Here is a 26063-nt window from a genome sequence, read left to right on the forward strand (position 1 = left end):
TATGAAAATGAGTGTTTGATATAGTGAAGAGTTGAATTTGGATTGTATGTGAGCATGTATGTATGTTTTGGTTCGAATGGTTGTTGATAAGAAAAGGAATTTGATTTTTGTGAGTTAATCTTGGTAAAAACTAAGTTTATAAGGCCTAAAAGTGATTGCATGCTAGTTTTAAAGAAGATCATGATGTGCATGTCATTGATTTGTCCTTTAGTTGTAAATTTGAGTCTTGCCGAATGGAAATTGGTTTCAAAAAAAGATTAGTTTGATGAATAAGAGGATGCATGTTGATGATTAAGATGAAGTTGCTAAATAATGCATGGTTGGGTGATGTAATGGATAGAATGATTTAATAAGGGATTAAAATAAGTGGAAATGTGGTATATAACTTTGCATGTCAAATTGATTCTTGCATGTTTGATTTATGGAAAAACCCGAATGGATCTTAGTAGTAAAAAGGTGGAACTAAGTAGGTTCTTGCCAATTATCTTAATGACTAGTGAGAAATTGATTGCATGATAAAGATTGGATGGTTTTTATGATCGAATTTTAATAATTAAAAGAAAGTGTTAATTTCGAATCTTAATATAATTAGTATTTGGATTTTTGATTAAAAAGGGATAAGTTTAAGTGCTAAATGACCCTTGTGAATTGCATTAGTTGTGTTTGATTATATGAGGTTGAAATTGAGTATACATGGTTGTGTTTTATATGTATGGTTCGAATAAAGGAATGAAGGAAAAATGAAATTAAATCGTTTATTATTAAGAGTTATAAGTGATAGCTATGGTCGTAAAAAGAGCTATATCAGTGTAATTGAAAAATAGCCAAGGTTGAGCAAATACGCTTTGGTTGTTAAGTGTATAAGGATATAAAAGTTACGAAAAAGAGATATGCTATGTGCTATGTGCTATGTGCTTACATGTATAAGCTATATTCGTATGCTCGAGTCAAAGATATAGTCGAGTTATCGTTTAGAGTGATCGTTCCGGGAACGAGAGTTGAGAATCTGATTAAGATTTTGGTTTTATTGTAGATTCGTAGCGTGAGGGCATTCAGGCTAGGAAAGGAAAGTATTTACTAGGTGGCAGTAGTTCAACCTTCAGGAAAGCAAATTCAGGCAAGTAACTCTGATTACTTGTGTAAATGGTTATAAAGAGAATGTTGTTCATACCATGTAGAGTATTGAACTGTTTAAGTATGAAACCCTTGCTTTATGAAACCCTGATATTGATTTAAAGTACCCTTGTTCTTGATAATCTGTTATTGACGAGCCTATTGATTTCACCCTTTGATAATCTGTCCTTTCTGTTCAAGTTACCTATTAAGCCATGAATTATATTGAACCTTTTTGATTATCCTTGTTAACCCTGTTTAATGATACCCTGTTTCTCTTGATCACCCTATTGATCCCTAAACAAATGTTGATCCTTCTAATTTAGTACCTTGTTATCCCTGATACAGAATTCTTATGAATTGTTCCTTGCGTATCCTAGAATCACTCCCTGAACTTTGTTTCCTTAAAATCTGATTTAAGAATGAGTTTCGACTTGAAAGAGTCCGAAAAATTTCAAATGCTTGGTAATCATAAAAATGGATTTTAGAACACCTATTTGTTTTTCCAACTCTAGGTTTTCCAAATGAATTCCTGATGGATTGGATTGGGATGTAAAAGGCTAGTGGGACTAGTCCAGTCATGGTAAGAGGCTAGCGGGGCTAGTCCAACTTAAGGCTGAAATTATGTCGATTGGTACCTTAAAGACCGGAATGGAGGTCGATACGGGCTGATCACCTGTATATAATGAAATGGAAAGATAAAGTGATCCAATGAAGGGTTCTAAGTGATTATTTAAAAAGGGGAACTGAAACTTTTGTTCAGTAAATTGATTTTGAAAATGAAAATGGTTTATATTGCTTTGAAAATAGTTAATTATGTTATTGTGGAGCTTAAAGCTCGAGAACCCTGATTTTTGAAATTGCTGATCATATAACTGATTCTATATCTTGAAATAATGTTGCTTTCCTCTATCGAAAGATCTATTTTGATCCTTTAATGATTTATGATGAATGTCGGCTTTCGTCCTACTTTGAGCCTTGTTCCTTGAAAGCCCCACACTTTTCTTCAGAAACTTTTCCTTAACCCAAAAGATGGAAATCTGCCACCTAGATCAAATAAAGTAGAATGCCCTGAGTTTGGTAAAGCATATTGTGATTTGATATTGTAGAACTGTTGTATAGTTACTTGCTGAGTTATATACTCTTTTGTTTTGTTTTAATCTAACCATGGAAGTTAAGCAAGAAGAAGGCCATGCTTAGGCGCACTGCTCGTAAGAGCGTACCTGGTGGTCCCTACCGTGTTGAGGGCTTCCGGTTGCCAGAGCAGGTAGTGGTATTTATGAGTAAGCTCGCGCCTAGAAAGAAGTGTATAAAGATACAATGGGTTATCTGTCGGTTCCCAGCCGGAATCGACGTTAGTTATTTAATAATATTTTGGGTTTGTAAGTTATATTTTGTGGTTGGTAGTTGTAATCTTGTCTCATACTTTATCCTGTTGATCCTGTTAGTAGTTAATCAGGGTTTATGCATATTTAATTATTAGATTAGAGGTGTGTGACTCCTCATTTACTAACCCCGAGATTGAGGGCATCACAAGTTGGTATCAGAGCTACAGGATCTAGTCCCTGAGACAAATTAGGATTTAAAGGGGTATTTTGGGAATATATCTATATCGTGAGAGAGTTCGACTCATATAAAGTTGAGTTAGACTATTAGGTATAGTCTAAGGAAAGTGTTTATTGGTAAAGCGGAAACTAGAGTTAGGGTGTGAGTTAGCTGGAAGCTTTATTTAACCCTAACATTGTTTCTTGGTTGCTGTTTTATATTTTCTCTTAGGATCCTAGTAGTGGTAGTGACTCAGACTCAGAGATTAGTTTGACTGGTACCCCTGTGGACCCCGTTCCACCCTCTCCAGAAGAGCCTGTGTATGTTAGTTCAGACCCAGAGGAGGACCCTTCTGAGAGTAGTGAGATCCCCATGCAGATTTCACCCTTGAGGCCTGATTCAGAGACCCCTACCTCTGAGCTAGAGTCGGAGATGCCTAAGACTGTTCCTGTCAGTGTTGGTGGCAAGTTAGCCCAGGATCGAGACTTTTTCTACTCCCGCATTCCTGAGTTGGGAGCTTTGGTGGAGAGACTAGCCAGAGAGTCTAGGCAGAGTGCTTCTGTTATGGATGATGAGTGGTGAGTTCGGGTGAAGATGGTGGAGCAGGTTGCCAGGAGGAGATTGGATGAGGGACCATCCACTAGTGATGCTGATGCTGAGGCCCGGAGGCTGCATAAGATCATTCACTGGATGTTGGTTGTATTGAGAGAGATTCTAGATGATTAGACGGGACTGTTGGTTGAGCCCGTAGATTGTTGTTGTTTTTTAGCGCCGGTAGGCTTTGGGATACTTGGTCAGATGCCGGGATCCCTTTTCATTTATCTTGTTGTAATTTCAGACCAGTGTAGTAGTAGTAGTAGTTGGAAGTTAGGGGTAAATAGGGGGATGTTTTCCAGTTTTTCCTCTGTTTAACCCTGCTATTTATTGTACCCTGTTTCAGAACCTTAAGATCCAGAATATTCTCTATGTAACCTTTGTTTAAATAATTCTATTGTCTTGCTTTCCATTGTGCACCTTGATTATCTTATAAACTGTTCACAATACCATGTTTTCATACAACCATGTTTTAAAGTTCATAAAACCCTGTTTTGTGCCATGATAAAACAACACTGATATGAGAATTATGTAGTAATAGGATTGCATGTGCAAATTGGGTAAAACTTAAAACCCACAAAAGAGATTTCATAAAAATTGTTATTATACATGCCATGCCATCGTATTGCTAAATAATTGCTCAATCAGGTTTGTAAGAAATGGCCAACTCACCAGATCACCAAGAAGAAGAAATTCCCACTCAAGACCCAAAAATAAACCCAGAAACCACTATGATGAGCAGACTTGCTCAGCTTTTGTAACAACCTGTGGCCCCTAAGTTGGAAACTTTAAGCACTTTCAATATGTTCATCCTCCAGAGTTCTTAGGTTTGCCAGACCCGATTAAAGTGCAGTCGTGGTTGAGAGAGATGGAAAAAGCCTTCGAGTTAGCAGAAGTTAAGGATGACAAGAAAGCTCAGTATGCAAGTTATTATCTGAAAGATGAAGCAAGTTGCTGGTGGGAGTCTTCTAAGGCGTTGTTAGAAGGCAAAGACTTATCTTGGGAGAAGTTTACTGAGATGTTTCTAGAAAAGTATTTGCCAAGCTATATGCAAGATCAATTGGAGATGAAATTTCTAGATCTTAGATAGGAGGAAATGTCAGTAGCGGAATATGAGGTGAAGTTTTCAGAATTGTCTAGATTCGTACCCGAGTATGTGAATACGGAAGCGAAGAAGGCTAAGAGGTTCCAACAGGGACTTAAGCCGTGGATTAGGAGTCAGATAGCAATGTTGGAAATTAAGAATTATGCTGCTTTGGTTCAGAAAGCAATGATAGTGGAAGGTGAGCGGGAAGCTGCCCGAAGGGAAAATGAAGGAAGAAAGAGGAAGTTTGGAAGCTTTGAGCAAGAGCAAGGAAGCTCAAAGTTCAGAGGGAAGTTTGGGAAGAATGGTGGAGGTCAGAACCAAAAGTTCCAGAAGTTTAGACCCGGTAATGGAGCTCAGAAGAACTGTTTCCAGAAAGTTGGACAACCAGGGAAGGATAGCAGACCCCAGATGCAAGAATGCAGGAACTGTGGAAAGAGACACCCGGGGAGGTGTAATAAGCTGGATATAACGTATTTTAAGTGCAACCAGAAGGGGCATTATTCTTCAGAATGTCCAAGTGGAGTAAGGAAGTCTGATTTGGCTTGTTTCAAGTGTGGCAAAGTGGGCCATATGGCCAGGAATTGCAAGGAGCATGTGCAAAAGGCTAATGTTCTCAGAATTGCTGGACCGCCGTCTCTCCCAGCACCATCGGCTCAACCCAGAGCTAGAACCTTTAACATGACAATGAAAGATGCGGTGCAAGATGTGGACGTGGTGGCATGTATGCTTTTTATAAACTCAGTAGAAGTAAAAGTTTGGATGGATTCTGGAGCAACTAGATCTTTTATCTCTGAAAGTATTCTTGATAAGTTAAATTGTGTTGCGTACCCTCTAGAGCCTAATATGATTATAGAGGTAGCAAATCAAGAGAAATTTTTGTTAATAAGATTTGTCCTGATTGTGATGTGTCTATAGAAGGTCGGTACTTTTCTGCTTACTTAATTCCTTTTAAGTTAGGAGAATTTGAGGTTATACTAGGAATGGATTGGTTGTCAGACCATGAGGCACAAATAGAATGTAAAAGTAAGAAGGTGAAGTTAAGAACCAAGGATGGTGAGGAAGTGATATTTAAAGGAAAGAGGTAAGAGAAGAAATTTCTAACGGCTATTGAGACAAGAAGATTAATACGTCAAGGATGCGAAGTTTATTTGGCTCATGTCATGGACGTGGAGAAAGAATCTGTGAAGATCGAGGATATTCCGGTAGTAAGAGATTTTCCGGATGTGTTTCCTGATGAATTGCCTGGACTACCTCCAGACAGTGAGATCGAGTTTATGATTGATTTGGCTCCTGGTACAGAACCAGTGTCGAAAGCTCCCTATCGCATGGCGCCGGTCGAGATGAAGGAATTGGCAGCTCAGCTGCAAGAGTTGTTGGCAAAGGAGTGATCCGACCGAGTGTATCCCCGTGGGGTGCACCGGTGTTATTTGTAAAGAAAAAGGATGGAAGTATGCGGTTGTGCATTGATTATCGTGAGCTGAATAAGTTGACGATCAAAAATAAGTATCCTCTACCACGGATTGATGATTTGTTGACCAGTTAAAAGGAGCTTCATGTTTCTCAAAGATTGATTTAAGATCTGGGTATCATCAGTTAAAGATTAAAGCGGAAGATATACCCAAGACAGCGTTTCGAACGAGATACGAACATTATGAGTTTTGGGTAATGGCATTTGGCTTGACGAATGCGCCAGCTGCATTTATGGATCTTATGAACAGAGTATTCAAGCAGTATTTGGATAAGTTCGTTATTGTGTTTATCGACGATATACTGATTTACTCCAAGACGGAAGAAGATCATAAGGAGCATTTGAGGATTTCTTTGGAAATTCTGCGAAAAGAGAAACTGTATGCTAAATTTTCAAAGTGTGAATTTTGGCTAAAGGAAGTGCAATTTCTCGGTCATGTAGTGAATAAAGAAGGAATTAAAGTGGACCCAGCCAAGATAGAAGCCGTAATGAATTGGGAAATACCCAAGACTCCGACGGAAGTCAGAAGTTTTCTGGGATTAGCCGGATACTATAGAAGATTTCTGCAAGATTTCTCTAAGATTGTCATTCCGTTGACAAAGTTGACGAGAAAGAACGAGAAGTTCGTTTGGACAGAAAAGTGCGAGGATAGTTTTCAAGAGTTAAAGAAGAGATTGGTAACCGCCCAAGTGTTGGTATTACCAGATGACAAAGGGGAATTTGTGATATTCAGTGATGCTTCATATAAAGGACTTGGATGCGTGTTAATGAAACATGGGAAGGTAATAGCATATGCGTCAAGGCAACTCAAGCCGCATGAGCAAAAGTATCCAACGCACGATTTGGAATTGGCAACAATTGTGTTTGCCCTTAAGATTTTGAGGCATTATTTATACGGGGAAAAGTGCGAGATTTACACGGATCATAAAAGCTTAAAGTATATCTTTACTCAGAAAGAATTGAATATGCGACAAAGAAGGTGGTTGGAATTGATCAAAGACTATGATTGTGCGATAAACTATCATCCTGGAAAGGCAAATGTGGTAGCTGATGCTTTGAGTTGAAAAGAAAGATTGAACCGGTTAACGACATCGGAAAAATTAATCAAGGACTTTGACAAGATGGAAATAGAGGTGCAGACTCCAGAATATGGAGGTGAAGCTATTAATGCGATGCTGTTTCAACCTGAAATTTTGGAAAAGATTCGATGATGTCAAGAGCAAGTGATGAATCACGAAAAGGATAAGTTGACGGGAGAAGGAATTAAAGTTGAAAAGGATGGAAAAGGGATATACCGTGTTAACTCACGTATTTTGATACCTAATGTGGTGGAACTAAAGCACGAGGTTTTGCAAGAAGCGCATAACTCGAGATTTTCAATTCACCCTGGAAGCACAAAGATGTACCAGGATTTAAAAGAAATATATTGGTGGCCGAACATGAAGAAGGAAATTGCGGAATGCATAAGTAAGTGTTACACGTGCCAAAGAGTTAAAGCGGAACATCAAAGGCCAAGCGGATTGCTTCAGCCACTGGACATACCCGAATGAAAATGGGAACATATAGTGATGGATTTCGTGGTAGGATTACCTAAAACCAAGTCAAATCACGATGCGATTTGGGTGGTAATCGATCGGTTGACAAACTCCGCACATTTCTTGTCGATAAACGAAAGGTTTTCATTGGAAAAGTTGATCAAATTGTATCTAGATGAGATTGTGATGCGTCATAGAGTTCCTGTATCTATCGTGTCTAATAGAGATCCAAGGTTTAATTCGAGATTTTGGCGACAATTCCATGATCATTTGGGAACGAAATTGAAAATGAGTATGGCATATCATCCACAGACAGACAGACAAAGTGAAAGAACAATTCAGACGATTGAAGACATGTTGCGAACCTGTGCAATAGATTTCAAAGGAAATTGGGACGATCATTTGCCCTTAATTGAGTTTTCCTACAACAACAGTTATCAGGCGAGTATTGGCATGCCGCCTTATGAAGCGTTGTACGGAAGAAAGTGTAGATCCCCTACTTATTGGGACGAAGTTGGTGAGTGCAAGTTAATTGGCCCAGAGCTAGTTCATCAAACGAAAGAAAAGGTTGAAATGATTCGAAAGAGATTAATTGCAGCTCAAGATCGACAGGCAAAGTACGCAAATCAAGAATGGAAAGATGTGCAATTCAAAACTGGAGACAAAGTCTTGTTGAAGATATCTCCTTGGAAAGGTTTAACTCGATTTGGAAAGAAAGGAAAGCTGAGTCCAAGGTACATTGGACCATTTGAAGTATTGCGACAAGTTGGGAAAGTGGCGTATGAATTGGCGCTACCTCCGCAAATGCAACATCTGCACAATGTGTTTCATGTATCTCTTCTAAAGAAGTATAATGCTGATGCGAGCCATGTGATCGAGTTGGAACCAGTGGAAATCCAACCAGATTTATCCTATGTGGAACAACCAGTGCGAATTTTGGATCGAAAAGAAAGGACGCTTAGAAATAAAGTTGTACCTCTAGTTAGAGTGTTGTGGAGAAATCCATTAGTCGAAGAATCGACTTGGGAACTAGAAAGCGAAATGAAAGAAAAGTATCCCCATCTATTTGCTTAGATTAGATTCTGGGAACAGAATCCTTTTAAGGAGGGTAGATTGTGACGACTGAGAATTTTGCGACGTAATTAAGTCAATCAAGAATGTGATATGTGATGTGATTATAATTATGAGACTAAGTGATGATTAATTGTCTTATCTGTATACTAGAGTTTAGGAGCGTGGATAAAAACGTTCCAATTTAAAGGGTCAGCTTAAAAGATAAGCTGTGGTGTCGGGTCGTCAGGTAGAACAGAACCCGTCCTAATATGGAATTAAAGAATATAAAATGTGAATTATGTGTGATTGAATGAAATGAATGAGTAAATAAAGTATTTCGTCCTAAGTGACGTGTTGCTTGGTAAAGATAATGAGAAGCGTAATCGAAACGCTGAGCGTCGGGCCGTCAGGCTGAACGTGACCTGGTACGCGTAAAAGAGGATAAAGAATAAAGAAGGTTAAATTCTATGATCAGACCTAAGTCGTTATGTGACTGTATATGTGTGATTGCTTGGCTATGTGCATGACTATGTGTTCTGTGTCAATTTTGTGAATTTTAAAGGAATTACGTGATTTAAATAAAGGTTTAATTAACCTTCATGCATTTTTATAAAATCATCCGAGTAAGATAAAAACATAGGATTTGTTATGTGATCTTCGTAATGGTCCTAGAGACTTTTTAAAAATGATGAGTGAATTTAATTGTTGGTCTTTATATTTTTAAATTGATTTTATGAGAAAAATGTATTTATTAAAGCAAGTTTGCGAAATTCATATAAAATCAACCGTTCGCTCAAAAATTCATTATGAGTAATGGTTAAAAAGCTAATTTCGAGGCCTACGTGTTAAAATTGTCATTTTCAATAATCCTCGAGTTCCCGAGAGAGATATATTTTATATTTGAATTTTGTTGCATTTAAGTAAAAAGAAAAGGAATGAGTGAGTTAACAAGAGAGTTAGTAAATTACCAAATTGCCCTTGTTTCTAAGTGGTATATATAACCCACTTTCCTTTCTTTTCTTTCTTTTGTGCACTCACTTTCTCTTCTCTCCTTTCTCTCTTTCTTTCCCGAACTCTCTCTCACTCTCTCTCTCAGCAACTCTCTCTCTCTTATTCATCTCGATATATTGTCTCTCCCTCTCTAATTCTTTGAAACACTCCATAATCTTCATCCTTATTTCATACAAGAGCTTTAATTCGTGTGCATGTGTGTGATTAAGCTTGCATGTCGATGTGTGTGTGTGTTGTGTGTGCTCGGTGTGTGTGTTCACCCGAGAACCACATGGTTCTTCTTGTTGTTGATTAATGTCATCTTGTTTAAGCTTGATTATTTGCAAACAAATGATAGAAAAGATGTGCATGTTAGTTATTTTGCGTAATTGCCGGAAATCGGGGGTTTCGTGGTTGGACACCCTCGAATGAGGGCACCACAGTGAAGCCACCGCCACCGGTGATGAACTCCGGTGAAACGGTGGTGAGTTATGATGTGTAAACTGAACTCTAGACTAAATACACTCTAATTTTAGTGGTTGCATGTGGTATTTTTCTATATAGCGTAATGGGTTTTTGCTTTTAAAGAGATCAAGTTGATTTTTGACAATGAAATTGATGATGGATAGTTGTTAATAGAAAGTATAGAATAATTACAATTGATTTGTGATTTATAAACTTGAGATGATGCATGGATGTTGTGATTTAGGTGAAATTCGAATTCTTGGATTTGTGTTAAGAGATTTAGTTGGTTTAATCTATAAAAATGAGTGTTTGATATAGTGAAGAGTTGAATTTGGATTGTATGTGAGCATGTATGTATGTTTTGGTTCGAATGGTTGTTGATAAGAAACGGAATTTGATTTTTGTGAGTTAATCTTGGTAAAAACTAAGTTTATAATGCCTAAAAGTGATTGCATGCTAGTTTTAAAGAAGATCAAGATGTGTATGTCATTGATTTGTCCTTGAGTTGTAAATTTGAGTCTTTCCGAATGGAAATTGGTTTAAAAAAAGGATTAGTTTGATGAATAAGAGGATGCATGTTGATGATTAAGATGAAGTTGCTAAGTAATGCATGGTTGGGTGATGTAATGGATAGAATGATTTAATAAGGGATTAAAATAAGTGGAAATGTGGTATATAACTTTGCATGTCAAATTGATTCTTGCATGTTTGATTTATGGAAAAACCCGAATGGGTCTTAGTAGTAAAAAGGTGGAACTAAGTAGGTTCTTGCCAATTATCTTAATGACTAGTGAGAAATTGATTGCAGATAAAGATTAGATGATTTTTATGATCGAATTTTAATAATTAAAAGAAAGTGTTAATTTCGAATTTTAATATAATTAGGATTCTGATTTTTGATTAAAAAGGGATAAGTTTAAGTGCTAAATGACCCTTGTGAATTGCATTAGTTGTGTTTGATTATATGAGGTTGAAATTGAGTATACTTGGTTGTGTTTTGTATGTATGGTTCGAATTAAGGAATGAAGGAAAAATGAAATTAAATCGTTTATTATTAAGAGTTATAAGTGATAGCTATGGTCGTAAAAAGAGCTATATTAGTGTAATTGAAAAGTAGCCAAGGTTGAGCGAATACGCTTTGGTTGTTAAGTGTATAAGGATATAAAAGTTATGAAAAAGAGATATGCTATGTGCTATGTGCTATGTGCTTACATGTATAAGCTATATTCATATGCTCGAGTCAAAGATATAGTCGAGTTATCATTTAGAGTGATCGTTCCGGGAACGAGAGTTGAGAATCTGATTAAGATTTTGGTTTTATTGTAGATTCGGAGCATAAGGGCATTCAGGCTAGGAAAGGAAAGTATTTACTAGGTGGTAGTAGTTCAACCTTCAGGAAAGCAAATTCAGGCAAGTAACTCTGATTACTTGTGTAAATGGTTATAAAGAGAATGTTGTTCATACCATGTAGAGTATTGAACTGTTTAAGTATGAAACCCTTGCTTTATGAAACCCTGATATTGATTTAAAGTACCCTTTTTCTTGATAATCTGTTATTGACGAGCCTATTGATTTCACCCTTTGATAATCTGTCCTTTCTGTTCAAGTTACCTATTATGCCATGAATTATATTGAACCTTTTTTATTATCCTTGTTAACCCTGTTTAATGATACCCTGTTTCTCTTGATCACCCTATTGATCCTTAAACAAATGTTGATCCTTTTAATTTAGTACCTTGTTATCCCTGATACAGAATTCTTATGAATTGTTCCTTGCGTATCCTTGAATCACTCCCTGAACTTTGTTTCCTTAAAATCTGATTTAAGAATGAGTTTCGACTTGAAAGAGTCCGAATGATTTCAAATGCTTGGTAATGATAAAAATGCATTTTAGAAAACCTATTTGTTTTTCCAACTAAAGGTTTTCCAAATGAATTCCTGATGGATTGGATTGGGACGTAAGTGGCTAGTGGGACTAGTCCAGTATATAAGAGGCTGATCACCCGTATATAATGAAATGGAAAGATAAAGTGATCTAATCAAGGGTTCTAAGTGATTATTTAAAAAGGGGAACTGAAACTTTTGTACAGTAAATTGATTTTGAAAATGAAAATGGTTTATATTGCTTTGAAAAGAGTTGATTATGTTATTGTGGAGCTTAAAGCTCGAGAACCCTGATTTTTGAAATTGCTGATCATATAACTGATTATATATCTTGAAATAATGTTGTTTTCCTCTATCGAAAGATCTATTTTGATCCTTTAATAATTTGTGATGAATGTCGGCTTTCGTCCTGCTTTGAGCCTTGTTCCTTGAAAGCCCCACACTTTTCTTCAGAAACCTTTCCTTAACCCAAAAGATGGAAATCTGCCACCTAGATCAAATAAAGTAGAATGCCCTGAGTTTGGTAAAGAATATTGTGATTTGATATTTTAGAACTGCTGTATAGTTACTTGCTGAGTTTTATACTCATTTGTTTTATTTTAATCTAACCATGGCAGTTAAGCAAGAAGATGGCCAGGCTTAGGCGCACTGCTCGTAAGCGCATACCTGGTGGTCCCTACCGTGTTGAGGGCTTCCGGTTTCCAGAGCAGGTAGTGGTATTTATGAGTGAGCTCGCGCCTAGAAAGAAGTGTATAAAGATACAATGGGTTATCTGTCGGTTCCCAGCTGGAATCGACGTTGGTTATTTAATAATATTTTGGGTTTGTAAGTTATATTTTGTGGTTGGTAGTTGTAATCTTGTCTCATACTTTATCCTGTTGATCTTGTTAGTAGTTAATTGGGGTTTATGCATATTTAATTATTAGATTAGAGGTGTGTAAGTCCTCATTTCCTAACCCCGAGATTGAGGGCGTTACACAGACCCTCAGAAGAATTTGCAGATCTAGGCATAATTGTTTTGCCTTTATGAGGATCCTTAGCAATAGGTGTCTGTTCCTAATGAGATCCTGAAATATTAAACGAGGTAATACCTAAATCTCTCTTTTCTTTTCAAGTGATCTCATCACTTCTCATACAATATATTACTTTTTAGAGTAATATGTTTCTCACATAAGAAAGTTTATAAGTAAAGAAACACTTATAAAATTCTTTTCTCAAAGCTACCTCTCCTTTTGCCAGTACAGGAGACTGCCACTCAAAATATAATTTTCTCAAATAGTATTTTCACATAGTCTCGCAGAAAAGCACAATTATATATTTTGCACAGAAATAAGAGATGGATGAGAGGAGTAGTATGCTTGTCATATAAATAGAGGTAACCTCAAACAAGAGACTATTTATAATCATACAAATATGAGGAACAACTAAGGAAAATAAGCAATACCTGAAGGTGAGTCCTCAAGTGGAAGTGATGATAGTGGAGGAACAAACAACGCATCAGGATGCTTTAACAAGCTAGTTAGAATCAAGGAATCATCAGTAGAAGCTGTTTGAATGGACAGTTGATCAATATCAGGATTTGTTGTAGCATCAGGATTTGATTTGTCAGGAGAATGAAGTAGGCCAGCATCAGTACTTTAAACTGATGGTTCTTGCGGGGCCTGAGGAATATTAGCTGCTTCAACAAGTATTGGTGAAGGTTCTTGTGTACTCTTCTCAAATATCAATAACTGCATCCACCTTTGATCATACATCCTGATGAGCCTTCTTTTCTTACAGCAGTTGTTTAGAGTCAGCAAGAAGATCACCTTGAGCAAAATCAACAATGATTTGTGCATCCTCTTTTTCTGCATCTTCTCTTTGAGAAGATGGTTCTTGTGTGACTGGATGTGTCTCAGTTGCTAAATCCATTTGAGACTTAGGTTCTTGTGGACTAACATCCATAGCAGAGGACTGAGCCTTTTTCTTCTTTCTGATGTACCTAACCACATCATCAGCTTTTCTTTTCAACTTGCTTTTGTTAGCTGTCTTGGGCACAACAGTTTCTTTGATCACTGGAAACTGTTTGATCATAGCACTAGCATCAGTAGTTGGCTCCTTGGTTCCAGTTGTGTCAACAGAGTCATCAGGAATTACAACTGTTGATTTCTTTATCTTCATCCTTGGCCAATGGGCATCTGATCATCAGAGTTAGAATCATCTTGCATGATCAACCTTCTTTTCCGGACTGGAAAATATTCTTCTCTCTTCTCACTCTCACTCAGTGAGGCATGTTGAGCTCTCTGTTCAGATTGAACAGATTTCTTAACCAGCCTTTTCTTTAGTACAACTGATGCCTTTTGGGAGACATAAGAGAGGGCTAATTTAGGAGTCGGATTGGAGTTCTGTTTAGGAGAAGGAATGCTTGGGTTAGAGACAAGATGGGTAGTGTCTTGTTTCACAGCATCAGGAAAAGTTACAGAGGTGCCAGCATCAGGATTTGCAGGCACTTGTGAAGGAGTATGTCTTTCTCAACAGAAATTATTTGCCCTCCTGAGGCAGAAAAGGAGGTCCTGAAAATTTAATATTTTCATCTCTTTTAATATGATCAGTGATAGCCATCTCAGAAATTTGAAATACAGGAAGCAATTCATCCTTAGCAAATTCAGCATTAGGGCATAGAAAATTAAAAATCAGTTGAAGAAATCTAGTATACCCTTTTACTCCTGATGTATCTGTTCTCCTAGAAATAATAAATTGAAGAATGGTGTTACCATAGTCAAAATTACCAAAGTAGAGAAAAGAGTACCAAATTTTCATAGACGTAGACGGAAGAGCATCAAAATTTGTTGTCTTATTCAAGAAATATTTGCTGATGCAGTCAAAGAAGAAATTCCATTCTCTCTTTAATTTTGTCCTCGTCAATTTTCCAATTTTTGTGATGTCACCTTTATAGCTCAGAGTTCTGAGCATATCAAACAGCCGTTCAGTTGCATAATTATCAGGAGCACCATCACAAGCAGGCAACCTCAATGCTTGAACCAGAAGATCAGCATCAACCTCATACTTGTGTCCCTTATATTCAAAAGAGAAAGCAATATTTGTCTCATTAACTAGAGCTGTATTCCATACCTGCATTACAGCCCTGTATGATACCTTAGTAGGATTTCTGAGAGCATACCCAATCGGACATTGGAGTAAGAAATCTTGTATATCATGAAAAGATTGGGGAAACTGCTGATGTGTAAGCGGAGCCAAGTAGTTATTGGTTCCAATAGTGGTTTGGCTAAAGAAAGGTGAAATCTCAGAAGATGACATGATGTTTGTAGGCATTAAGGAAAAATATTCGTTAGATGTGAATAGTGAGGATGTGTGTATGATGATTTGTGTCACAAAAGTTCTTGTGCAAATATAAGTTTGCAAAGCTTAGTTGTATGTAATACACACGGAGAAGGAAGCTTAGTGAATTAGACTTCTGATAGAGGGTAATTACTGAAGAATAGGAGTGGAAAGTGGAGTAATGTGTGGAATTAGCAATGAAAGACGCACAACTCTTTCAATAAATTGCTGTGTGAATTTGTTCAATAATTTATCCACTTTTAAACAATAATTAAGAAGACAATCACTTTTCAGCATTAAATAATTCAGAAATCATTTTTCAATAATATTCTAAATTAAAACATGCTGACCTATCATCAGTATTTGGAACCTCTTATCTGTCAGGATTTGACAATGTTAGGATTTGTCGATTCAAATTCATCAGTATTTGCCAAAACAACTCAAGCTTATTAGAAAACCACAATTTTAATCTCAAGAAACATCAAAAGATACATGTTAATTGTGTGATTTAGATATTAACATGCTACAATTAAGAACGAGCACATGCATACACAACTAAGGAACATAGATTAGGTCTTGTAAGCAAAACAAACAAAATTTCATTAATGGTTCAAGAGAGTACATTTCATAAAATTTTTGATTACATGCATAGGTGATTACAAGAAAATCCTAGTCTAATAGAGAAGAACAACAACAGTGATGACAACCTTAGTCTTTGAAGCTGACAAGGATGATGGTGAAGAGAACCAAGGAGAGGATGATTAAGACTTGTTCTTGCTTTCAACAAAGAGAATAGCAAGACGAATAATCTTCTCTTGTTGGCGAAGGTTGTATAGATGAAGTTCTTTCTGAAACCCCATAAAGTCATTTTTGGAGACTTCTGGAAGTTGAATCCAAATGTCATCTGGGATGGCGTTGATATGCCACTGACGACGTTGTACTCCAGCTCGAAAGAGTGTTACCAAATTTGTGCCATAACTGTAGAACCAACCGAAATTCTCCATTGTTTGAGAAAGGAAGAAGATGTAAAAACTGAAGAAGATTTGAGAGTTAAGCATTTGAAAGATATGACTGGACTTGATGAGAATAATGGTTTAAATAACCGAGAGAGAGAGAAAGAGAGAGAGAGAGAGAGAGAGAGAGAGAGAGAGAGAGAGAGGAAATATCAAAAGACTAGGGGTCTGATTAATTATTAAGTGCAGAGTTAAATTAATGATTTAACCAAAAAATATCTTATTATAGCGTGTCTCCCTAGACTGATTTGCAATGATGACAATGATATATATTCATACATGCACATTTAGCAAAAAATTCACTTAATTTAACATGCATATAATAAAATACATCAAAAATTCCCAGCTTAATATCTTGAACAACATTTAGGACATATCAGGATTTGATCAATATAAATCAGGATCTGATCAAATATAAATTTAAAAGAAAGTATATATCCCAACTAACCATACCAAGTTCATTGACAAGCTTTGTAAATTTTACTTCAGGTAATGGCTTCGTAAAGATACCAGCCAGCTCAATTGTTCCTTCCATGACATGCTCTCTTATAAAGTTAAATCTGATGCTGATATGTTTAGTAAAAGAGTGTTGCACTGAGTTTCCTGTCATAGTAATAGCACTTTGATTATTACAATAAATAGGAATATTAGAAAATGATAATCCATAGTCCATGAGCTGATTTCTCATCCATAACAACTGAGCACAGCAACTCCCAGCTGCAATATATTCAGCCTCAACAGTTGAAGTAAAAATGGATTTCTGCTTCTTACTGAACCATGAGACTAATCTGCCTCTCAAAAACGGATAGCTCCCTGATATACTCTTCATGTCTATCTTGCATCCAGCAAAGTCAGTGTCCAAATATCCACATAATCCAAAATAAACTTCCCTTGCATACAAGAGACCAAGTGATACAGTACCCTTGAGGTATCTGAAGATTCTCTTTACTGCAATAAGATATGTCTCCCTATGATCGGCCTGAAATCTTGCACACAAACATGTGGCAAACATAATGTCTGGCTTCCTAGCCGTTAGGTAGAAAAGAGAACCAATCATACCTCTGTAGTTTGTGACATCAACTGCTGTACCTTCATGGGGATCAAGCTTTGTAGCAGTTTCCATAGGAGTAGTTGCAACTGCACTTTCTTGCATATTAAACCTTTTCAATAGATTCTTTGTGTACTTTGACTGATTAATATAGATACCATTATCAGTCTGTTTAATTTGCAATCCCAAGAAGTAACTCATCTCTCCCATCATGCTCATTTGATATCTTGATTGCATCAACTTTGAGAACTTATCACACTGTTTTTGATTAGTTGATCCAAAAATGATATCATCCACATAAATTTGAACTAAAAGCAGATCTTTACCTTGATTCAGATAAAATAAAGTTTTATCTATTGTACCTCTTTTGAATCCACTTTCAAGCAGAAACTGAGCAAGGGTCTCATACCATGCCCTAGGTGTTTGCTTTAGTCTATAGAGTGCTTTATCATGTCCATAAACATAATCAGGATGTTTAGGATCCACAAAACCTGGTGGCTGTTCAACATAGACTTCCTCTTCAAGTTCTCCATTGAGAAATGCACTCTTGACATCCATCTAAAAGACTTTAAATTTCTTATGTGCAGCATATGCCAAGAAAATTCTGATTGCTTCCAGCCTTGCAACATGAGCAAATGTTTCATCATAGTCAATGTCTTCCTGTTGGGAATATCCTTTAGCCACTAATCTTGCCTTGTTTCTGAAAATGGTTCCATCAGAATCAGTCTTATTTCTGAAGACCCACTTTGTTCCTACAATTGACCTATTTTTAGGTCTAGGCACCAACTTCCAAACTTCACTTCTTTCAAACTCATTCAACTTTTCTTGCATAGCTATGACCCAATCTGCATCCTTGAGTGCATCTTCTACTTTCTTTGGTTCTTCTTTTGAAAGTAGATTATGATACAAACATTCATTTTGAGTTGCACTCCTTATCTTTACACCTTCATCAGGATTTCCAATGATCAAATCAGAAGTATGATCTTTAGTCCATTTTCTGGCACTAGGAAATGTCCTTCTGGAGCTAGATGTTCCCCCTGAATTGTATGCCTCATCAAATGCATTTGAGGCTCCCCCTGAATCAGTGTTGTTATCTCCTGATGAAGTTTTAAGATTTGACTCATCTCCATCTGATATTGAATCAGCATTGGATTCTAAATGACCAGATTGAGAAGAACCTTGAGTTGATTCTTCAGTCTTAGTACTATCAGTTGAACCTTGCTGTTGCTCCCCCTCAACATGTGCAGGTTCATTAGTACAATGATCATCTACAGAGTATGAAGGAGTATCAGGATTTGGATCATCAGTAATTGACAATTCATTAGAGTTTGATGCAGATTCCAATAGTGCATTTTCATTTGCAAAGATTTGTGACACCCTCACAATCAGGGGCCTAGATTGTGGAGTCACCATGCTACAAATTACAATAATATAAAACAGAATCATAAACATAATGCCATGGCCCCTTGCACTGCTACAGGATCTAATACAGGTTAAGGTATGAAACAAGTTACATCTAACTAGACAACATGATGCTATTACAATCTTTTCTAAATACAAAAGATAACTTCATATAAAAGCTGTCACTGATCTACCCCCTTTCTAGCTACCTGCGATGACATAGCGAATCTAACTGTGCGCGAAGGTCCAAAGTTAGCATTCTTCCTAGCTGACCTTCTAAATCCAACCATACTCGAGCTTAACTGTAAAATTTAGATAACAAAGCAACGTGAGCTACAAAAGCTCAGCAAGTAACAATAACATTAAAATAGTTAAGCTATCAGGGATCAATAGGTATCAAGGCCAACTATGATATTCAAATGGAAATCCAATATAAGGAATAAGGAAAGGAATTATAGAAAAAAACTCCTTATCGTCAGTTCAAAATTCAAGTTTTCTTTCAAAACTCTTCATAAAATTCTTTCTAACATCTTTTCAAAAACCTTTTCACACAAACATTTTCTAAGGAAATATTTATTTCAAAATATATCTTTTGATTGGATTTTTCCCACAACGTCATAGACAATACGGGTGATCAGCCACGTAATGCCTCCCATCAGGACCTAATCGTCCTTCTGAGCTTCCATGTATATAGGGTCCCCTAAGACTAGTTCCAAAACTAGTCAGCTAGACTTATTGCCATTGCTAGCGCAACACAACCAAAAATGCTGGACCAGCGTCACTCGGCCACTTACGCCTCCAATCTATAGGAATCTGTAGAAAACATTTTTGACGGAATTCCTATATCATTTATGAAGATATCTTTCAATTTTAAGCTTTACCAACCTTTTGATGAAATAAGACCTTATTGGAAAGTCTGAAATCATATTTAAGTTTATTTTTGAAACTCAGGGATATCATGTCAAGTATCAGGTATCAAAAAGAACGCAATGGGTTCAAACATAGGTATTATCAACAATGAACCAAAAGGTTCTCATAATGAATGAAATTGTGAGCATTTGAAAATATAAAGGTAACAGGCTTATTTATCAATGGCTGAGATATGGTATTCAAAATTTAAATCAACAGGCAGGAATATAAGTAAAAGAGAGAGAGAGAACAGTTGAGGTTTTGTTACTTGCCTCTCAAAAGTATCACACTATCACAGTCCTGCCTAAACACAATCTACACTGGATCTTAGCTTTAACTTTTTCCTTTCCTATGCTTGCGTACTCACTCTTTAACTCTACACGAGTAAGAACTCTATTTCAGAATCATTCTAAATACAGTTCGACGTTCACTTTAAATGTCTACCTTAACTACCCCTTTCACGATACCTACATTATACTTATATATGTACTATTATTTCATATATATATATATATAGCACAATATCATAAACAGGTCACATAGCACATAACACATATTGCACATAAGGTCACTATCCGATCTTCAATTTCAAACTTAGAAAATAATTCCTTATTTGAAATAAAATTTTAAATTTAAAACTCTCTTGCAAATTATTTGATCATGTTTAGAAAATAAACTTTAAGTTTAAAAGAATTTGAAATCCGTATTACAGTTTGACGAATTAATTGTAAGTCAAACTAAGTTGATTCGAATAACTGATCGTCATTTGATAACTTAATTCGACTAGCAACTAACCTAATGAAACTATAATAGTATTTAAGTATCTTGAAAACCTAATCTCTTTTCGAAGATAGTCTAGTTACTCGAGAAGTGAAACTACAATGGATAGCTAGCCAAACTACGTTAGATCTTTAAAAGATTTTAACAAAATTTCGGAAGCATATCCTCTGTATTTCCAATATACCAGTCGACAATTGTTGACACCCAAACACAAGCAATCAGCCTCATATACAATCACAATACTATATTATGGTAGTATAATACTACTATACAAACTTCATCACAAATATACCATTCAACTTACTTGCTCTTTATACTATTTCAAGAATAAACAAGTAAATAATAAACCATTCTATAAAAACTAAGTACATTGACTTATAAATACTTTACACAACTAGTACATTATTATGGATACTAGTTTACAATCAAAACAGACCAAATAGCCAGACACATTTAACAACCAAGGACATAAACCAATTTCAATAAGGCACATACTAGCACACGCCATCACACAAATACACATATTCTATTGTATTTACCATATTAAAGCTAAATACAAGATTACTCATTAAAATGTCTTATACATAGACTCTTAAGAGTTTAAAGTATAACCCGACCATCTCGAAAGAATGCCAATTTACTCTGTTATATTAAAGTCAAATGAAAAATCATAAAACGTGAATGTTGTAGATACTTCTGACATCTTTCCAAGAGGGTAAGGCTCAATAAAAATGGATAAATAATGAATTCTGAAATTGGATAAATGTGGGCTGCCTGAACAGAGTCAGGCCCTGATCGCAGAAGTAATTTGACATTTAAGACTCCTAAATCCCAGAATATGACTCTGAGTTGTGAACACAAAATGTAGAGTTCGAAAAGATCTTTTGGAATGGTATTCTTCAACAACACATGAAATCACATGAAACTCTAGTTTCTCCCTCAACAACACCAAACTCAAATATACACACACCTATACATACACACGGATACCAGCATGCAAAGTACAAGTTTAATGTAAAAGAAGAGAAAAGATTAGATCCTTACCTAGCAACAAAGGAAAAAGAAAAAGTTGTGTGCTTGTGTGTGTGGTTTTTGGCCGGGGAAAAGAAAACCGAGAGGAAGAGATGGGGGAGGATGATTTCTAGGGTAAAATGAGGAAAGAAAGAGGGAGGCTGGTGTTTTATTTAATAAAACAAGGTTATTTTGGTAATTTCACGTATAAAAGTTTTTGTTTTAATAGTTTTCTTTTGATAAATGAATGCAAAAACGTTTCTTTAATAAAATACAAATTGTTCTGAAATTTATAAATTTTATATTTTTAAAATGTAGAGCACGAAATTAGCTTCGCGTGCATATTTTTAAAATATTTTTCTGATGCACGGTTATTTTTGTATGAATTTTACAAGTTTGACTACGAAAAGTGCAAAAACATTTCTTAATTCAAATTAAAAATAGGAAATAGCCCAAAATACTCACTTTCACATTATTATAAAGTTTTTAATACCAAAATAATTATTTTAGAACAATAATAAAAGTTTTATTATTTTCCAACTATTTTTCAGAAATTTAAATAAATATTTATTCACACTTTATTTTTCAATATTCACTTAAAATTTCATAAATAAATTTCCAAGCACTCTAATAATCACATAAATAAATTTCAAACATACTAATAATCACTTAAACCATACTTTAGCATATAAATATCACATATTTTATTTTTCTAACAAAATCTTATATTTCCATAATTCCCACTTTTTTACTTTTCAATTTCCACTTTCACATTTAACTTTCCGTCTTTAAATTTTATAATGCTATTATAGCATCAATAAATCCACAGTTCACTTTATCACAATTTCTCTGAAATACATCAGACTGGAATAAATATATTATTATATATATTATTCTCTACTTTCACATAAATAGCACAAAAACAAATAATCATTATATTAAAATTTTACAGTCGTTACATTCTTCCCCCCTTAAAGGATTCTATCCCCAGAATCACGCCTAAGTAAACAATTAGGGATACTTCTCGAGCATTTCACTCTCGAGTTCCCATGTGAACTCTTCCACAAGAGGAATTCTCCACAAAACTTTGACTAGGGACACATATTTATTCCTAAGCGCTTTTCTCTCCGATCTACCATCTTTATCGGATGTTCCTCATAAGACAAGCTAAATCCTTAAGTATCCATATTCTATTTCATGGTCCGTAATTAGAATCCTAAAGTTTAAGAACCATTACACAATATAATGTGAAAATGGCGTATGTGCAGAGATAATATCATCTCAAACACGACTTATCTTGTCCTTCAAAACTTTGCGTAAATCCTGATGCACAGAATCTCGTCTGATGGTTCGTCTATACTCTAACATTTTTAGATTGAAGGTAAGGAATATTAAATGCAAAATTCTCACTTGCGCCAATTCTTGATTCAAAAGTTTGTCGATGAAACACATTATTTCAGAATAGTTGATTGGAACTAAGGTTCAATGATCAAGAAGAAAAGAATGAAAATGATAATGACATGATTGAGAACAACCATATTAGTACTTAAGATGGCCAGTCTTAGTACCATACAGTTCACAACACACATTTAGGTGGCGTCCCACCAAACTATTTGTCACGAAGACAAACAACCACAGTACGTGTATTGTTTGTCTCAATCAGATGACCAATTTTCAAGGAAACAGAAGATGTTCGAAGGGAGTTGGAAGTATAGAACAGATTCTGGATATTTTAGAAAACAATAAAAATTACACTTTAGAGTGGTAGAAGAGAAATTTATCATTGATCGTTTTCATAGGTTTCTCATACACGTACTCGTATAACAACTATAACCCATTCTTTCGTATCTCGAGAGTGGATTACACATCCACATCAATGTAGCTTTTCATACCAGATTTACTACTTCTTTTCCATCAATCACGGAAACTCACCAACATGAATATTTGCAGCAATAACTTCTTTCCACGTTATTCACACTCGGAGCTTCCGAATCGCTCTTTCCTCGTAATACACTCATAGATCAAAATCTATCTAGGTTCGTTTGATGACATTAATGGTCTTCTTACATATAGAGCTCATAAGGTGATATACCAATATTCGCATTACATTTGCTACGGCATAAATCCACTAACGACGGATGTTCATCCTTAGTTTTATTTACTGTATAAGGCATCCACTCTTAGTATATCATCCCCTATCTGAATCATCCTTTCTTTTGAAGATGCCCTCATTGACGATGAATTGTTCTCATCTACATTTTAGTGTCTACATAAACTTGGAACTTATTCCAAAGTCTTTGAGCAATTCTTTGCTATACCTTTTGCAATACACTCTGAAATCCCATACCACATGACTATTATCCTCATCTAGTTGTCTTGTTGAAATGTTTCATTAACCAATTAGAAATGTACTAACTTGATTGATTTCTACCATCGTTCTTGTCTTATATTAAGTCCTTTCTATATAAAGACAAAACTTCTGGATCCTTTAATCCATACGGGTTTTCTTACTTGTTTCTATACGAATAAATGTCTCCAAATCTTGGGGCACTCAAGTTTCTGTTAGTTTCAAATCATTTGCTAAATGAAATTACTTGCAAGACTTTCGTTGTTCGGTAACTATACTCAATAACCTGACCATATTGTACCAAAATACATTCTAACCCATTATAAGAAATACCATTATAAATCGCAAGATTGTCTCGATCACCAAGTAGAACCAACATGGTTAGGACACTAAGCCTTTCCTTAATAAAAAAATTTCTCTCATGCTTATCTTTCTAATCAAACTTTTCCCTCCTCCTTATTGTCATTGTCACTGATGTCATTATCTTTCTTAAACAATTTCCTTATAAGAGTTGGCCATTACTAAAGTTCCTTGTTTCCGTAGATATCTCTATCATTTCCCACTTCTTTTAAATTTCAACACTTGTGGAATTTACGTTGATTCCCTCACGACTACCTATTTCTTTAATAACTCAAAATTTAAAAACTTCACATACAGCTATTCTTTTCTTTTTCTTAGGATCATCAAGTCATCCTTCCAGTGTTTGGTGTACTCACCCTTCGTATTGAATAAATAACACATTATTAAAGCCTTGTATAAATTACTGTCTCTAGCAAATTTTTCAAACTTAATTTCTACTTGAAAGTAACTTCATTCTTAAATCAACCATAGAGAAGTATGTTGCTCTTCCCAACAGTTCAACTCAATCATCATTTCAGTTACTTATGCTTGATTGTATAATTGAGCTTTCCATAATCGATATACTAAGCCTTATAACTCCTTTATCCAATTTATGGCAGTCGAATTGCCAGTCTTCTCATTTCAACTAGTACCACTCTGTGTAGTCTTTTGCCACTGATTTAATTCTAGGTATCGCACTAAAAATTCACTTCTCTACTATGAGATAAGCAAAGTTTCTTATCTGCAAACACACCTTGACCTCTTTAATCATGAGGATTTCTTCAATCTTGAGTATTTCTTGACGGATATTCACTACATGTGTGACACACATAGGCTTCACATCCTCGTCTTTACAATCTTTTTAACTTAAAATAAGGGTCTGAATTTCTTAACATACTTTTGTCCTCGAAGCATAACTTTCTTGTCATTCAAAGACTTCATGTTAATCTGTTTCTTCTTGTACTTATTTGTGCATCATAATCCTATAACAAATCCATTCCTAGGGTTTTATCAAATTTTTCTTAATTTGGAAGATATCATATTCACGATGAAAGAACAATCTGTTATCTTAATGTCAAAATATTAACATACCTGACCAACGTGAACTCTGTCCTGATCGACTACTCTTATAACCAAATTTGGTCATAACGGTTGATCTTAAATTACAGTGTTCCTATTACCACTTCCACATTTTGAACTATATCTTCCTTAGATATAATGAAGGTCCTTACCTAAAAATTCCGATGCTCGTGATGGTCTTATGACACCTTGAAATTTTAGTTGTTTGGAGTAGTTCCTTAGAATACCTTATAGAATAGCCCACCATACCACACTTATTACAAGTAAAATCCGGATCCACTCTTACACTTATACTCATGCATTTCTCAGTAAAGTAATCCATTTTATTTTCTTCAACTTTATCTATATTTATTTTCTTCCCTAGATCACTTACTTTCTTCTTTTATAATCACAGCCTTATAAACCACTGCTCACATAAGTTCGACGTTCAAATACAGCCATCCAGCTTCTAACCTGCTGCTGAATCCGATGCTTGAACCTCTTGGCTCTTTCTACATCCTTAAAAGCCTATTTCTGACACCATTTATGTTAAATCAGTAATCTTGGGCTTATAACCGCTTTGCTTATATTTTCTTATTTTCAACTTCAAAGTTTTACCCCCAAGTGCTCCTTCATACAGTCTTGTGTATCCTTTACTAGAAACGGCTCCGTAAATCTCTACCATGTCATCGTACTTTCTCTTTCCATTTCTCTAACTGATTTCCACTAGAAACCAACTTGAAAACTCTGTCTTTTGGTCTTCACCAACTTTAACCATGCCAAAAGTTTTATCTATTTACTTAAGCCAAACTCTGGCTTTGGTCAGTTCCACAGTTTCCTGAGCTAATGGGAATTTGGCATCTTATGAGGATATAAAACTTACCACTTACGGCTTGGCGCTGTTGTTATTATTGTGTCAAATCAGCAGTTATTGTCAGACTGGTTAGAAAATTTTGGTTATGGTAGGGTCAGTTTGACTCCAAACTTCCAGTGTTATAGGTTTGAGAAATTGGCTTGAGAGCGATATCCTCTTGACGAGTAAACAAGCAACTTACTAAGCAATATGCTACATGCTTAAGAAAACATGTAATTTCTATCCTTGTA

The sequence above is a fragment of the Apium graveolens genome, chromosome 2 (genome assembly GCF_009905375.1).
Source record: "Apium graveolens cultivar Ventura chromosome 2, ASM990537v1, whole genome shotgun sequence".
NCBI lineage: Eukaryota > Viridiplantae > Streptophyta > Magnoliopsida > Apiales > Apiaceae > Apium > Apium graveolens.